This window comes from Triturus cristatus, chromosome 6 (assembly GCF_964204655.1).
Source record: "Triturus cristatus chromosome 6, aTriCri1.1, whole genome shotgun sequence".
Lineage (NCBI taxonomy): Eukaryota > Metazoa > Chordata > Amphibia > Caudata > Salamandridae > Triturus > Triturus cristatus.
In genome coordinates, this window is record NC_140589.1 from 1,910,229,073 (window position 1) to 1,910,244,881 (window position 15,809).

General features: G+C 42.2%; 1 long non-coding RNA gene across 5 annotated transcripts in view; it reads right to left on the bottom strand.

Moving 5' to 3' along the window:
* Nucleotides 1-2,110: 2,110 nt before the first annotated feature.
* Nucleotides 2,111-15,809, bottom strand: part of LOC146822423 (uncharacterized) — a 107,867-nt gene continuing 94,168 nt past the window's right edge. For all 5 annotated transcript variants that reach the window (XR_014963294.1, XR_014963296.1, XR_014963295.1 and 2 more), the window contains exon 3: nt 2,111-3,909. This is a non-coding gene — a long non-coding RNA (uncharacterized LOC146822423). The remainder of the gene's footprint in view (nt 3,910-15,809) is intronic.

Consider the following 15,809-nt stretch of genomic DNA (forward strand, 5'->3'; position numbering starts at 1 on the left):
GACAGGCTTGTGCCTCATTTTCACTGGCCTCACATGTCAGAAGACACAAAGGAGTTTTTTCGCTCCTGTATCAATTGCCAAGCCAGTGGTAAGGCAGGTCGTACTACAAAGGCCCCCCTAATACCACTACCTGTAGTGGGGGTTCCCTTTGAGAGGGTGGGATTTACATTGTTGGTCCTATTTTTGCAGGGATTCTGCTCATCCACAAAACTGTGCACAGAGACCCAGGACCTCAGTGAATTGTGGTGAGCCAAAAAACTCAACTCAGTACCTAGAACCCCCTAACTGACTAACATCAGTGTCAAATTAGCTTTTCATCCTATAGAAAAGGTACCAATTATTAGACAACCCATAACATGTGACTTAGGTTACTCTCAGTAATGGTGGGAATCAAGAACACTCTTTTGTAAAGTTTAAAATGTTTATTTTAACGAAGTGCTCTAAGATGCAGTATTTTTGCTAACATAAGCAGGCATATGATAAAAAATATTACGATCAGCATTGTTACAATTCCATAAACACAAAGGGAGAAATCATATTATAATGATAGTGGAAACAGGTCCTATAGTGCCTTATGTACCACCCTCCCTAGCTAGGAACTATGTTTTATATGATATTAGAAGGTCTCTTAGGCTTGAATGGGGAACCCCATACCTCTAAGATCAGTAGAGATGAATCACATGAGGGTCTGCAAAAGCTCTCTCTCTGGAAACAGATTTTCTCCAAGTGCTCAAATTATGCATGCAGTGCAAGATTAAAGGTGCCAGAATTTCAGTTCGCTGCAGCTGCGTGTATGTTGTGTCTACAGCGTGGGCCGATCAGCCCAAAAAACATCTAACATTGTTATGGTAACCTTGGAGGCTTCAGCACTCACTGTGCAGACTAAAGTCGCGATGTAAGTCCAGGGATGTTGAAAACAAGCCATTCTCATGTGAAGATATTCAAGCAGCATAACTTACAACAACAGTTACATGCAGTGTTGTGTGCAAAAGCAGCAAAAAGGTAAAATGGCGTTTAAACTTCTAATAAGCCTATGCTAACATAGCAATGCGCGCAAGCAGGGCCCTGCCTTCACTACAACCTCCCTTGATCGGAGCACGCACAAACGGGAGGAAAGTTAGGAATGCAGAGTTCAATTTCGAGTGAGACAGAACCAAGTTCAAAATTTGCCAAACTGGATAATTTGGAGTAAATTCCGAATCAGTAACCACAAAATTAATCTGAAAACCAAGCAGGGGCCGTATAGTGTCCAATACAAGGAATGAGAAGAGGGAAAAAATGAATGAAAGATCACGAGTCCAGTACGCATTTTGAAGTCGGAAAAATGCCACTTCAATCCAACAGCGTATAGGCACAGTACGTTGCAACTGCCTCCAATAGGAAGTCATTGTTCGCATCTGAAAACATTTCAGCCATCCAATTCAGTAATGGAAAGGAACATACATGCTCTTCGATAGCCTGAGCCTCTAGCACCATCAGAGGACAACTCGAGTATTTTTCAATATAACTGCGTGCCAGGAAGTCATGTGCCGCCGCACAAACCTTCCAATTCCCTAGGACTCCATGCATTGCTGCAAAGGCCATAATCCCGATGCCAGAACATTGCAACTCATGAGCAACTAAGGGGCTCATCAGCTGGTCATAATCCGGGTTAGGAGACACCGTATTGCAGAGACACAAATCCAGAGCCCATTCAAAACAGCAATCCAGGCAATGAAAGACAGGCTGCACACATGTAAAGTACGAAAACTGGAAAGATAATCCATACGCCACACTCAGTGTTGCCAGAGGCAGCGTTCCATAGTATTCAAGCATCCGGTTGTGAAGTAGAAGCAGCCGGGGCAGATTGTCTTGTGAAACAGACAAATTAACAGCAGTACACCGGCAGCCAAGGTGAGAATTGACAGTAAACCGCTGGAGAGGCTGGAAAAAATAGAATGAAAAAATGCTGGTATCACAAGTCACAAGGCCAGAACTTACTACTTTTAAAAAATGCGCCAAGCCTGTGGTCGACGAGGCATTGAATATAGTGAATAAATAAAAACCTTCTTAGGGGTTCACTGATACACCTGGTCCTTTAAACCAAAAAAGAAGAGATTGGCACAGAAGCTGTAATATCAAAAGAACATTTTTAATAACCTCACATGAGGATGAGGGAGACTGTATCACACAGTACCCTCAGGCCACTGTATGAGACAGTCTAAGGCATACAGAGAACATGGGCCTTATATATATGAATTTATTAGATAGTCAGCATAAAACCATGGGAGGTCCTGGCACATACAAGCATGGTTTTTGACTAATATGGGTATACAAAATTTGCTTGCTCAACAAAGTGGAAGGGGAGACTAAACTAAAAACATCAGTAAGAATAGCCTGACAGTTCTATACTAGAAGCAGGTGCATTCTACCAGCTAGGCCTTTCTGAGCATGTGCAAGGCTCTGGAAGAGGGAGAAAGCACATGGCGAGCACATGGCTAACTAAAATGGCTGCGAAGAACAAAATGGATTTTAGCTCATGCTAACAGCCATTCCTACAATCTTTAACAGATGGTCCTTTTAGCAGGAGCTAAAGACACTCCTATGATCTAGAAGGAACATAGAAAATATTTTGCACATTTATTCTCATAAATTCATCAATATCCTAATCCATTGCTAGGTGGGCATTTTTCATTCTAAACATTTCATTAAGCGGGTATATATAAGGTATAAGCAGGAGTACAAAGGGAACAGAGCATTGGGTCATAATTAACATACAGATAGCAGGAGAGAGTAATGGCTATTTTTACAAACAGAATTATCAATATTTTTCAACCCCAAGCAGAAAGCAAATCCTAGAAACATCTAGTCTAATTCTATATAAAAAACATTTTCAATAGACTTTTCCAGTGTTCCTTTTATGAGGGCTAGAGTATCACTCATTATAGTCAAGGAAAGGGCAAAGTAAAATTTGTCAACTGCTCAGATGAACTTTTCTCTCACAGAATAAACATTATTCCTAATACAAATATTAAAGCAGTCAAACATATTATTATAAAAATAATCCTGGCTCCTGGGGACCAGGAGGACCACACAGGGCCATAGGAATTAGGACAAGGAGCCACAAAGGGCTGCTCCTCCTCAAAAATGGGACGACCAAAAGGGTACATTACTAACAAAAAGAAGTCCTTGGGAAATTGGAGCCGCTGTACAACCAGCCAGAGGGGAGTCTTCTCCCTGTGTCGGTTTGAGCCTATCAGGCAGGCACTTGTTGTTCCCACGGTGGAGCTGCACAACTCGCAACTCAGGAATCACGGCCCAGTTTGAGAAGAAAAAGTCTTTCTTTCAGGATCCTCAATGATCCTGTCCAGTGTCTCAGGCAGTGCACCAGTTTTCTTCACTTCAATCTAACAGGCACCAGAGACACAGCACCTGTATCCTAAACTCAAGTCCTTCCCTAACTCCTGTATTGCTCTGCTGGCGCACTGCTCTTTTGTTGGGGCCACAAATTGTATCCAGTGTGCCCAGGCACCTCTTGATCAACAAAGAAAGGTGCAAACTTGCAATCACTTTGGGACTAGGATTCAGAGGCCTGATGCTGGGATCTCTGAAGCAACCCTCGTTTCAAAGTGGGTCACCTCAAACAAAAAGCCTCCTTGCCATTCCGGTCGGTCTGTGACTCTCTCAGCTGGGCATCAAAAACGTAATCCACGACTTCTCCTTTCTGATTTGTGACCCCGTCTTTCACCCAAGACAGCGGCAGGGGTGCACACTTCACATCCCAGTGCTTCCGCCTTCACTGAGGTCCTAGTTGCCAGCAATGCCTGTGCTGGTTACCTTCACCTTGGCTTCAAGCTGGACTGGTGCTGACTCCCCAGACTGGATCTGATGTCCGGGCCCATCTGGCAATGGTTGTAAGGCAGCAAATATCTATTGGTGGACAGAACAAAAGGTCTTTAGACAAGGCATACAAATAATCTATCAACAGAGAGGATAGTCTCAGAATACTTCCTAGTCTTGGGACGCCCCATTTATTAGCAAGGCACCCAAGAACCACTTCATCTATCTGAGAGTAAAAAACCTTAACCTATTACACTGTTTGAAGCAGCTAAGAAAGTCTGTGTTCATTTACTAAATTCTGAGGAAAGGAGAAAAACAATGCAGACATACTCCAAATCCTTACATTTGTGTATTCCTATATTATTCATCTGGAGAACCTCAAGAAAGGGAAATGTTCTACACTTTTACTCATAGACCTTACATTACTTGTACAGGACTGCAGACACTTCTAAAAGGATTTTTCTTTCATAAAGACACCTACATTGTACGCTTAGGACCATGCTCTCATGTTATAGGTGTAGCAGGAAAATCTAAAACTGCTAATTTAATAGGGATTCTTATTACATAAAGAACTAAAATAAACTTCAACATAGTGGGTACATACATTTCTCCAGCAAAACATGTTGTGACAAACAAACTCCTATAAAACAATATTTTCTTAAAAAATGTTTGCTGAGGATCACATGGGCGTCTTTCCTGCATTTTACTTTTCACGATCCAAACTATGCAACATCAGCTCTAAGAAGGGCTGTCAGCTTATTTACACAGACTAGCTAATGAAAGACTAGCAATGCCCTTGCAAAACTGTTTGTAGCATGAGACTAACATAAACAATAATGGTGTTATCACCTGAGAATTTGAGAACAAAAACTACCCACATCTAGTTCCCCTTAAAGGTCAAATAAGGGAACAGCAATCTAGACTACTCATCCTTTCATAATTTCATCAGACAGGATGGCCAGTAACATAGCATATTTATTTATTCATTTTATTAATGCTAACAATTTTTAAAACAGTATTACTGAATAGCCAATTAAATGTCTCATGGCTGTTTCCTAGATAGCTTAGACAGACTCAAAAGAGAGTGAGAAAAAGAGAGAGAAAACATAAATTTGCCTACCTTTAATTTGCAGAGGAGCTAATCTCCTTCCCCCATTTTGACAGTAGGAAAACCTGAAACAGGTTTACCTTCTGTCGACACTATCGACTCCTATTTGTGGCATATGGGCACAAACAAACTTGTAGGAGGTAAATAGCACATCGAGCTAACTAGAAAACATTAATAACCAACTACCAATTCCTTTAGCAATTGTACTAGTGTAACATGAGGGCGAATGGATGCAAACTGTTTTCCATTGCCTCCTTATTGTAGCCCTTACACATTAATCTTTAAGCTAAAACCATTATTTTTATATACATGGCAGAGCTATGCTCTAATTAGGGCTCACATACACCACTATCTTTCCTTCTGGTCATATGACTGCACAAAAACTTGCTTTTGGCAAAAATAGTAAGCAAAGCTTCTCTTTCTCTCCCTGCGCTGTCATCTCGTCTTCCAGAATTTTTCAGAGGCCGTAGTGTCAAAGCAAACCGTGCCTGTAGCCCTGCTAGGCTGCTAAATGTAGAACTCGACCTCTAACCCTCACCAGCTGTCCTATTTTGTGCAAGGCTTTTCCATGCGGCTTTTCCAATTCAAAGCAACTTATGGAGACTCACAGCTGAAAAGCAGTCCTGTTCCGTTCCTGTTTGCCAGTAATTTAGAGGTAGGATAATAACTTCTGCTGGGTTTTATACTTATTTTCCTTTGTGTGCAGTGTGTGGTGTGCTTTTCTAGCAGTATAGAGGTCAGCTGTCTGTACTATACTTACATGTGTGCACTACTGAAGCCTGAGATCAGTTTGAAAACCGCTCTGAGTGGCAGAACTGCTTTTAAAAGGTACATGTTGCTCAAATTTGCCTTTGGTAGTAGGGGCACTTAAAAATGAATAACCCACAATGTTTTTGCATAATAGGGACCCCCATGGTCTCCCCGAGATATCCCAGGAATGGGGAATCAGAAATGTATAAGGTACACCCTTAAAAAATTTGTTTTGTATGCCTGGGTAAAGTGACATTTCACATTTTAGTCCCCCACATTGCGGTAAAGCGCTGCTTAAATTAAACTTTGATGCTAGGAGTTCACAGTATGATAATTAGGCATTATAGAGAGCAAAAAACGATTTTAGTGTACTTATTTTTAATAAACACATTTTTTTCATGTATTCAAAATTCCCTTTTTTTTTAAAATAACACCAACTCTTTTGATGGTTCCACATATGAAAAGCAAGCCTCATTCCTTTCCTATCACCTTTAAACTGTATTCATTTATAACACTAAGCACAAAAGCCTTACTGAAACGTGAAAAGTCTGCACCACTTTTAAAGGACAGTTATTATTTAACATCAGAACCACGGATGTGTTTTTAAAAAGGCAATAAGAAAGAAAATCCCTTCCTTTCAATCTTTCTCTCTGTTATTCAAAATAATGAAACTGTCTTTTGTACCTTTTAAAATCAGCAGTCTTTAATGCACGCCATACCGTGTTTGCACTAATTTAAAATCTAGTTGACCCAGCAGTTTCCTTGTGGCTTGGGACCAAGAATAGCCATGTGTTATTGACACAGCTGTGCTCTTGACCAGCAGGCGTCAATTTCCACGCCTCTCTCAGGAGAAAAACCCTTTTACTGTATTTGTAATGTCCTGAAAGAGTTTAATCTCCATTTGTTGTGTCAGACAGCTTCTTCTCAGTGAGACATCTTAAACACAGCTGTTTGAAAGCTCTTTTTCTAGTGTCGAAAGTAAGCACGGTTACAGTCTATTTAAAAGTCAGGCATTTAAAGCCAGTCAACATCTATTGTTTGATAATGTCGTGTTTATTTCAGCAACAACCAATTCACTCAGATGATGTGAATGGCTTTTTAACATTAATATATAAGGATAAATGCCGTAACATTTTGTATCTTAGTCCTAGTTGCAAAGCACACAATTTCGTTCTTCTTTCTTTCAGGTCTATTTTATTCCTATTGAATGTGAATTCTAATTTTATTTTTATCATTGTGACAATTTGCACACATGTATAGTTTTTTACTCTTTCAATTTTAATGGTAGCGTGCAGCTATTTGGCATACGTTACATAATTTCATTTCTGGATTTTTTAAAAATATAATTCATTCAATGACATTTTGCATAACAGAATAATGACAAAAAAAACCCACATTGAGCTCATTCCAGACATTTTCACAAGGGGGTCATACACTCAGAACACACAATACAGCACGCTTAAGGCTAGCGATTCTTACACAAAGAGCGCAATCGCTACTCACTCACACAAGTACCACCGATGTCAAACCACAAACCACATAGACATTTAAACACACACTCAACCCACAAATCAACACTTAGGACAGAAACAAGAGACAGCCCACAGACTGTACGCAAACCAAACCTTGTAAATACCAATTGTAAGTCATATTTACAAGAAAAAAGCTCTCAAAAGTAGTCCAAAAGACTGCATTAAACCAGCCCAAAAGACTGTTCCATGTTCAAGAAGCCAAAATACACCAAATTCGCCAGTTTTGTCTGGCAGAACACTCAAAAAGCGCTCTGCATATCACCACTTATGAAAGTTACCAAGTGCGCAGATTAGGATCCTTTTTATGTATATATTTACTTCCATGGTAATATACCTAAACCTATTTAGGTATCCCCTCTAGGGGAACCAGCTGAGTTCATTCAAGATTCACATTGGTACCGCCAAGAAAGCCGCACATTCTTCGATGTGCACTTGAAACAGGCATGCCAAGAATATTACAGCATATACAATATTATTCGCCAAGTGACACTTAACTTAATGTGTGCCGTTCAAGTTTTCACAATTTAGAGAAAAATATCCTCATTACCTGCCAACACAAATTGCAATTCATATATTTCCAAGTTCCAAAGTCTTTGGCCAAACAAAACAAATCACATGTCAACGACCTTACCAAGCACAAATCTCCAACTGTCAAGTTCTGAACGACCTAACTGTCGTTTTAGAATACTCACGCCAAAGAAGTTCTCAGTCGGAAGCGGCTACCTCCTGTAGCGCCAGATCAGGGAAGACCAGAAATATACTGGGCTGGAAAGACAAACAGTCTCCGTGCACAGGGTACCTCCTCAGTAGATTCCTGTCCTGTCCCCCTCAGTAGATTCCTGTCTCCTGTCAAGACCACTCCCTTGGATAGCCGCTTCTCCGATGAGGTCCACGTTTGGGCGCAATTTGAAGAAATAAAAACCTGTTTAGGGGTTCACTAATACACCTGGTCCTTTAAACCAACAAAGAAGAGATTGGCACAGAAGCTGTAATATCAAAAGAAAATTTTTAATAACCTCACATGAGGGAGACTGCGTCATACAGTACCCTCAGGCCACTGTATGAGACAGTATAAGGAGTACAGAGAACAGGGGCCTTATATATATGCATTTATTACATAGTCAGAATAAAACCTAGGGGAAGTCCTGGAACATACAAGCATGGTATTTTTCTAATATGGGTATACAAAATGTGCTTGCTCAAAGTGGGAGGGGAGACTAAACTGAACACATCAGTAAGAATAGCCTGACAGTTCTATACTAGGAGCAGGTGCATTCTACCAGCTAGGCGTTTCTGAGCATGTGCAAGGCTCTGGAAGAGGGAGAAAGCACATGGCTTACTAAAATGGCTGCCAAGAACAAAATGGCTTTCAGCTCATGCTAACAGCGATTCCTGCAATCTTTAACAATAGTGTGAATCAAAGCACCGAAATGCAGGGGGGGATCAGTATTCAAAAGGGCATGCACCTCAGTGCGAGTGTTTGCCACGTGAAGGACAAATGATTCACGCGAAGAAGTAAGGGCGACTTCTTTTTGAGACAATAGAGCCCTTATTTGACTCATCTTGTTGAACTCTGCTTTCAAGGTTGGAATGGAAGGCCAGATGGATACATCGAGCTTCCCATGCGGAGCCAGGAAAAACACATTTTTACAGCAGACTACATGTTGGGAGACAGTCACAATGTACGGGATCCCTGCCAGCATACCACAGCAATCTTCATTATTTAAAAGCAAATAGCTACCGTTAGCCAGCAACGTGAAAGTTGGGGTTATTACTGGGACTGGATTACCCTTTCAAATGCAGGCTAAATTTGGCACTTGCGTATTACACGAGCCGTGCAATTGTATGTTCCTACAAACCAATGAGTGATCGGGTGTTGAAGTGCAATCTTCACCTTTTAAGTAAACTTCTTTACCCTCCCTCAGGCACCTATAGGTAAATGGCAGAGACCAAACTTCATGGAGATAGGTGTTACCCAAAGGTTCATATCTGCCTATGGCATAGTGTTTCATACATGATTCGAATTTAAACAGGGGAAAGGGCTATTAACCCATGAATGAGCCAAACTGCTGAATTTGTTTCGGCCACAGAGAATGGTAAAGGTTCTAACTTTTCAATATGCAAAAGTGAATATGCACATCCTTCATAGACATAAATCATTGTTTTACAGTCAAATTAAATGGCAAAAATAGAGAAGAGGTATTAATGTAATCCCAAGGTACTTTATCAGCCTTTAACGTTTGTAATGTCCATGCAAACTGCATTATGGAATGAATTGATTTTGACCATGGTACAATACAGACACTTCATCCTGAACAATATCAACAGATGAAACAATATTATCTAATGTGTAAATTCGAGAAGAAAGGGTATTAATGCTATTATCGACAACTGCAAGCACTTTCTCTAAATTGGCTTGATCAATAGCCCTTAACCTATAAGCAGCCTCAATTTGAGACAGTTTCCAAACTTAATTGTAAATAGCATATATCCATCTTTTGGACCTGTCTGCTGCAGGACCTTTCACAAAGTCATTCAAATCAACATCGTCAGTCAATTTAGATAAGTGGAGCTTAACTGACGCTAAAGTGGAATGTTTAAGCCAGTTCTGACATAGCTTGCCTACTGAATAGGTACTAACAGAGTGGTCGCTTTCAAAACAGTGATCCACCCTAACCTGTGTATAGCCAGGGGCCAGACCCAGAAAATGATGTTGGCAAGAATCTGAACTTTTTTGCCATAACAAACAACCTTGGGGATCCAAGCTGGAACTATTGAAAGAGGAATTTAGTATCAGGGACTGTAATTTATTAAGGGTCCTATCGGTGCGATTGTACCAAGCGTGGTATTCTCCCAAAGCAGGAGGAGAAGGAGCATTTAAGTTTTTCAGACATAGCCAATCCAAAGCAAGTGGTTTGTGAAATAGTCAAATTCAAAAACAACATATGGTTAGGGATGAGACATGCACGATGCAAAGCCTCAGTGCATTGCACTTGCCAGTTTTTCGAACCCCAAACAGATTTAAGATCAATAGTATGTTTCCACAGATCATAGTCCCCTATTGCTAATTGTTCGATAAAGGACTTTGAATATAGTCATTTAGTGTGGGTGAGTCTAACTTTGGAAGAGGACTTAGCAGTCATCATAAAATAAAATGCGTTAGGATTGGATTGATTAAAATCAGTAAATAAAGTGAACTTTTTCAAAAGAGTTTTTGAGCTGCCTTCAACGGGAGCTGGACAATGTTCCCATTGTGTGTAATTAACCACATTTCTAAATGTGTTTGCTTTGTGCAGAAAATGATTGCCATAATGTTGGCAGCAGAATAAATCTGCATAATTGGCCGAATCTAAGTACAAATCTTCAGCATCAAAAGCAGAATATTATTTCAAATCAGAAAACAGAGCCTCTACGGCTTGGACATCCCAATCATCAGAGTGTATATTCTGTTTCACAACATCCCCCATTGAAACACAAAGTACATTGGAGACATTTATAACCTCTGTGGGTCCATGGATCTGAAATTTCACAGCATCCAACACAATCCCATCTAAGACAAGCCAAGCAGTGATATTCACAAAAGTCTGGTCCCTCTTCATTATGTGTAAAAGGGAGAGGGGTGCCAAAGTTCCATCAATTAGTCTAATTGAAGTTCTTTCTTTAACATAATGTCCATTTACAAAGCGGAAAAAATAAACTACAAATCCAATTGACATGAATAAAAAAATAGAAAAAAGCATCAGCCAAATGCAAGTCAATTTTTTTTAAACCAAACAGCAAAAACCAAAACTTTTGATGGGGACTTTGATGTGGTAGAGTCAGTGTCAAATGAAAAGCGTGACTGATTAACTGCACATGTTTGCAAATCGGGCATCGACAAGTCTGTGAGGTAAGTATACACAGTATCATCAAGGGGATCACCAGCCGGTGGATTCAATAAAGGATGTGTAACTGTATGCATCTCGATGACAATGTCAGGCCTGGTGGTAGTTGCCGGAGCCAAAACAGAATTTCTTAGCATTGCTGGACAAGAGACCACAGGTGTCATACTAAGAAGAATCGGCCACTCGTTGTAGTTTGACATTGTCAATGGAGATGTACCTGTTTTCCTTGTGACCAGGAAGTTGAGGTAAAATGACTGTTCTTGTACCCTGCACACCAAGCACAGGAACCGGTGCATGATATGAGGGGCCGAACTCCTTCTTGTTCTCCACCTTCTCACGGGCCTGGTCACCGACTCGGGGTAGCCAGCCAACTACCAGAATCTGAAGCGCATAATCAGTTGTGGAGGGCAAGTTTTTCTTTGCAAGACAGTCACGGGTCTTTTGTAGATTCTGTAATACAGCAGAATGGTCATCTACGTCAAAGGGTCCGGCAGACGCCACCATGTCTAGACCCTCAAGGTCTGGAACAAATATTTTGATGCCAAAGAGCATTTCGTATGGGGTTCGCCCACCAAGAGACCTTCTAGGGAGATTATTAAGTGCACGTTGAACGCTGTAGAGATGGTCCAGCCAGTTCCTACCAGTACCTAAAACCCTAGCTGTCAAGGATTGCTTTAAGTCACGGTTCATCCTCTCCACAACTGAATTACCCTCAGGCCTGTATGGAGATGAAAATTTGACTTGGACCCCCAATGAACGCATGGCATCCTTGTACCCCTTAGAGGCGAACGCTGGACCCTGGTCCGAATGAAAGGTACCACATGCAAAGATTTCCACAAAGACACGCAAATCCCTTATGACAGTTCGGGCATCAGCACTCCGTTCCCGCCAGACCCAAACAAAAGCATGTGCATGAATCCACTGCAACTAAGATGTACTTATACGCAGTATCAGAGGAGAAAGGACCGCAGTGATCTAAATAAACACAACCAAGTGGTTTATTAGATATGTACAACTGTGTCTCGGGCGGGCGCGCAGCAGTAGAGGGTTTAATCTGCTGGCAAATGTCACAATGAAGAACATAATCACGCATTTGTTTGTACAATCCGCACCACCAGTAACGCTGTTATAGAAGAGATACTGTCGCAGAAACGCCAGCATGAGCTGAGGTCATACCCTCGTAAGCAGCAGTTATCAAGGATGACCTGCGGTCTGCGTTGGGAATCAGTCTGTCATCAACGTCATTAATTCTCACATAGGGAACTTTATCAGGACGTAAATGATAAGAGTATCTGGAAGGGAAACCTCTCGGGTAATTACCTCCCTTCTCTGTTGCAGCAATGGCTGCCAAGATGTCATCATCAATGTTACTTTTGGAACGTGTAACTGCTGCTACTACATACGTCGCTACTGCTGTCTTTGCTGCTTCATCAGCAAGACCGTTACCAACAGCGTGTACCCCTACGCACTGATGACCAAGAGTATGAATTACAAACACGAGCGGCAGCCGTTCTTGAAGCTTAGCCACTCGAACCCATAGCATTTTGTGTTTGATTGTGCTACCTTTGGAATCACGATATTCATTCGGAGTCCAAAAGAATAAAGTGTCATTGTAAGACTAAACACAGTAGTAAGAGTCACTCACAATTAGAGTAGTCACACAAGGGTCAGCGTACTCCAGTGCAAGCACCAGAGCACGTAGCTCTGCCAACTGGGCGGTACAGTCCCCTAATGTCTGTGTATGCACGACATCGGACTTGAACTCTCCATTCACCATAGTACCAACGACTATTGCGCAGGCTGCCGAGTAAGCATGCTTTGATCCTGTCGCCTGTTGCGAAGATCAATCAGTGGAAATGATACAATGGAAATCCACCAGCGGGCGTATGGTCAGAGGAGCCGGATGAATGGATTCATACTGCAAGTACTCCTGAATTTGCAAAGAGGAATCGAAAATGAAAGTGACATCCGGAGATGTCAAGGATGTGGCCTATTGTATCTACCGAGGATGCAAAGCTGTTCAATTTGGTACACTGGCTTTCGTCACTACCTCCAAGACACAATACAGTGTAACAACCAACATGCGTTTCCCCTGCGACAGCGCTCGTTCCTTAAAAAAGAATCACCATCTGCACTGCAGTCGAAACTTTTTCCACAGAGGAAAACCGCATTTCAGCCGAAGTGTACAAGTGTGACTTGTAAGCGATAGGGACTGTGTCACCCTCATTAAAAGTCAGGCATGTGAAACACACCGCCCCAGGTACAATTCTTATTACCAGGTTGGTGTGGTTGTCACGAGTCAGTAAGAACTTAGATTCAAGAAGATCAGCCTGCAAAGATTGCAAGATGGCTGAATGTTCAGGCAGCCAGCAAGATTTGGTGAAAGTAGTTTGTATCAAAGCATAAAGAGGCTTGATACGCTGGGCATATTCGGGAATGTAAGTACACCCAAAGTTAAAAAAAACCAGTAAAGATTGTAGTTTTTTCAGAGTTGTAGGAGCGCGCAGTTGTGCGCATTTCTCCAGGAAGTGAGGTGCTAAACCTCGACCTTCATGGTTGAGCTCATAGCCCAGAAACAACACTGTGTACTCTGCAATGTGTGATTTTGCAAAGTTAAATTTGTAACCGAAGTCCGCAAAATGTCATAGGTAGCTGTTATATTTTCCCAAAATACCCTTTTTATAGTACATTGTATGTCACCTTCAATTAAAGGGACTATTTCATAAAGTCTTTCAGGGGGAGCCACTCTAGTGTCAGCCGTCTCAACAGGAACGAAGGTGTCAGTTGCTGTCACCTTCAGAAATGGACGCAATGCTTCCCGCACTACTGTAATTTATGCCGCGCTGTCTAGCAGCGTTAGCGCCCACATCAGGTTCCGAAGCTATGTTCTCACTATCCGTGGCATACCTCGCTGTTAAAGCAGCAATTTTTTTCTTCTGAAACTGGGGTCGTTGACGTGGGAAGTCGTCTTGCTTGCCTTTACCTTCTGTCTTGAGGGGCTGCTCACGGCCTTGTTGGGCACGCCTTCCTCTTCCGCTATCTCCTCCACCGGTTGGTGAGACCGATGTATCCTGCAAAGAGCGAGGAGAACGTCGGTCAGGAACCTGAAAACGATCAGGTGACTTAATATTAGCGCAGTCGCGCTAATCATATGTGCGCTGAATTGACGCAGGTATGGGCGAAGCAGGACGTGACCCCTGTTTCTGTTGCTGTTTCCCCTATTTTTTATTCTTATTCCAATTCTGCTTTGGAAAATTGGGGCGCTCATCTTTATTAGAATTTGCCGCCTGTGTTTGCTTCTGTGCTGTTGTCTTAGAAAAAGGCTTAATACCCAAACTATTGCGGCCAATGGTCTTAAAAACCTCCACAATGATTTTTGGTAACTGTCGGGGTTTATCGCATCGGGGACATCGCGTAAAGCATTAGACACCTGGAAGTTCACCGCATCTCCCTTAACAGTAGCAAAGACGAGATCGGAAACAACCTCAAACACTCCAACGAGTCTCATTCCCAATTCAACCGCCGCTTCCGCTCCGTGTTCATCTTGTACACATTTAATGACGGAGGGCAGGACAGCCATGGACAGAGTGACGAAACACTTAGCATAGACTGCCGCAAATATTCTACCCCAGGTCTCACAATCAGGTATCTCCAGCATCAAGTCTTTCTGCAAACTAATGGTCAGAATCCTTATTTTTCAACAGGAGTCGTATTAGGAAATACCGCTTCCAGTTGGTCTAATTTCTCAGCAAGCCAAAAAGGCATATCATCCTTATCTTGGGGGCGCTTACCCATAACCGAATTCACCATGACGGGATTAATTTTCATCCCGGCCAGTCCAACTGGTTCCGCCGCAGCACCAGGTGCCCCCACCTGGACGTTGCGTGTTACATATTGCACTAAAGCCCGGTGCACCCCAACCAAGGTGGCTCAGAGTACACGTAACTCCGCTATAGTGACTGTCAGATAACGCGGATGCGGTGTGTAACAGGCCAAAAACGCCCACATGGCACCGGGAATAGACAAAGGGCACAACCGAACCGCCGTTACCGATTGAGGTAGGGCGCTATCAAACCAAACTCGATACTGCCAGGCTGTAATAGGAATCTCAAGTATCCTATATGGAGTGTAGTCCATAGGCACAGCTGTGGGAGTATAAATGTGAAGCGTACCAGTACCCGCATTAACTGCAGGAACGGTAACCCATGAGTAGAATAGCTCAAACGGGTATGCTGCTTCAGCACTCACCACAAAAATGACCACCATGCCATCCACGGTGACACCATACGTCTGCAAATGGTTACGGACGGCCACCCTACTATGCGGTGGGATCTCAACATCAGCCATAAGGACACAGAAGAGAAGATGTACAATGCAAATGAAATGTAGCACAAAACGGGTCGTCATTCAACGTAAGAACCTTTTTAAAATATCAATCTTGAATAAACCTTCATAAATATAGGTAGGTTTAAACTGTCACCACTGTCAACCGGAAACGGCAGTGAGGGTGTCGTGGACTGATATAAGCACTACTTGAGAGTCTCAAAATAAGATCTCATCATTAGGTGCGCCATGTTGTAGGAATTCTGCTCATACATAGAACTGTGCACAGAGACCCAGGACCTCAGTGAATTGTGGTGGGCCAAAAAACTCACCTCAGTACCTAGAACCCCTAACCGACTAGCATCAGTGTCACATTAGCTCTTTGTCCAATAG